Source organism: Protopterus annectens, chromosome 5.part1 (assembly GCF_019279795.1).
Source record: "Protopterus annectens isolate FY-2018-M chromosome 5.part1, PAN1.0, whole genome shotgun sequence".
Classification (NCBI taxonomy): Eukaryota; Metazoa; Chordata; order Ceratodontiformes; family Protopteridae; genus Protopterus; species Protopterus annectens.
In genome coordinates, this window is record NC_056736.1 from 250,339,075 (window position 1) to 250,341,574 (window position 2,500).

At 33.8% G+C, this 2,500-nt stretch overlaps 1 protein-coding gene across 1 annotated transcript in view; it reads left to right on the forward strand.

Moving 5' to 3' along the window:
* LOC122803352 (F-box/WD repeat-containing protein 7-like) overlaps positions 1-2,500 on the forward strand; it is a 1,891,371-nt gene that overhangs the window by 541,087 nt on the left and 1,347,784 nt on the right. The window lies entirely within an intron of this gene.

Consider the following 2,500-nt stretch of genomic DNA (forward strand, 5'->3'; position numbering starts at 1 on the left):
AAATGTCAAGAGATAAAAATCAATACCAACAACAAGTAGCATACATATGGCCGAAAAAACGCAATTTTCCTACTTATGGAGGCAATACAAACAGGGTATTTAGAAGTCTTGACACAGATAAGGAAGAAGACGAACATTATGAAGTTTCTAATTTTGATGAATTTAATACACAGGGTTTTCAGAGATACCCAAGAATCAAAAACCCACCTTACCAAAGAACATATCAAAAGTTTCCCATAAGGGGGAATGTATAGAAGAGGATGTTAGTCCAATTGTAAATCAGAGAGTGTCAAATAGTGAAGAGAATGCTAGCCAAAGCAGCATATTAAGGAAGGATGATATAGATGTCCATGATAATATCTATACGTATCGCAATTTTAAAATTTTTAATTATTCCAAATTACATATTGATAAGAATTACTTTAGTTTGTTTGAAAAAGGTATGAAATTTATCCCTGAACCCAGATTCAAACTTACAGATGTATTAATTGATTTTAAGAAATTCATTAGGAAAATCAATTTAGAAGTTTTTTATAAGGACAAGATTCCGTTAGGAGGAACAGAAGGGGGAGACAATATAAGTCAATCACTAGTTATAAAGAGTAAGTTTACTCCACCTAACCACCCGATTATTGATACCTTTGATAAAGTGGTGACTAGGGAGATATACAACGCACATTGTTTATTTTCATCTATGAAGGTACATGCAAATTTGACGGAAGAAGAAGACAAATTATTACAAACTTTAAAAAATGATACTTCGATTCGTATTATGAAACCCGACAAGGGTGGAGGTATTGCTATCTATGACAATTTGAACTATATACAGAAAATATATAATATATTACAGTTTTCTGGTAATTATGTTACTGTCTCTATGAACGAATTAAATATAGCCTACCAAAGAATTGACTCCTATATTGAAGAATACTGGATTGAGGCGAGAATAACTGAAGCTATTTATAGATTTATCAAAGTCTGTCACCCAAAATTAGCAACTATGGTGGGTATCCCAAAGATTCACAAAAATACTGATGACCCACCCCTGAGACCTATTGTCTCAGGAAGTTATTCCAAAACCTTCAATATAGGCAAATTTATAGATACTATACTAAAAAATGTATATACCTTCATCCCGCACATGGTGAAAGATTCATGGTGCTTTTTATCTCAGTATCCAGTGAAGGAGTTAGATATTAGTGAACCTCACATTATAGTCACTATTGATGTGATTGATCTCTTTTCGTGTATACCGAAAGATGAGGGTTTAACAGCTTTCACCAATAGTTTGACCAAACATACTGACCTAGAATGGGATGCCATAAGCTTGATAGCAGAACTTATGGCTATAGTATTAGATAATAATTTCATTCATTTTGAAGGTGAGATCTTCAAACAGACCAGAGGCGTAGCAATGGGGGCAGCTTGTGCCCCCATCTACGCCAACTTGGTCATGTTAAACTGGGAAGACAATGCCGTGTTTCCATCCAAATACTTTAAATATATCCGATACTACTCTAGGTTTTTAGATGATATTTATATCATCTGGCAAGGTTCTGAATCACTTTTAATAGAATTCATGGAGTTCATAAAAGGTAGTAGTACCGTTCTACAATTTACATTTTTGTATGATTTTGTTGGACTACCATACCTTGATACCCTCATAGTAAATGAAAATGGTAAGATACAATCCAGAATTCATAGGAAACAGACATTTTCCAATAACTATCTGGACTATTCAAGTTATCATCCCCCCAAAGTGAAATATAATGTCTTTAAAGGACAGGTCATTCGAGCAGTTCGTATGGTTTCAGATGAAGAGGAATTACACAAAGAATTGAATTTAATTCAGGGATTTTTCAGAGAGAGAGGTTACCCTTCGATGATGATGGAAGAAGTGGTATCATATGTTATTAGTCAGAGAGGTAGTAAATACAAATCACTACTCGGATCAGGAGATGTACAGAATATACCCATATTAACACATAATGGTGTCAACCCGGGTTTTCAAAGGGCATGTATTATTCCGTACTGTGTAGGTAGTGACAACATAAAAGTGATTATAAATAAATTTTGGTATTTGATTAGTACTGATCAGACCCTAGTTAACATCTTAGGGTCTAAACCCAGATTTATTTATAGAATGGGAAACAATTTGAAGAGTTTGTTAACACATCAGTACAATACCAAATATTTGGGTTCTGTTCATCAAAATAGGACTACTAGCAATAAATGTGGTTTTTGCAGTTACTGTAAATTTATGTCCAGTGCAAAAAAGATACATCTTCAAAATGGACACAAAAGCACTATTGTTAGAAAATTAGGTAACTGCAATACCAAACAGGTTATTTATCTTGCTAAATGTGATATTTGTCCAGCCTTTTATGTAGGAAGAACCGAACGCCATTTAAGAAATCGTATATATGATCACCTATACAGTATTAAGACTAAAGACATACATAACGCCCTATATAGACATATACAGGCATTGGGAACAGAA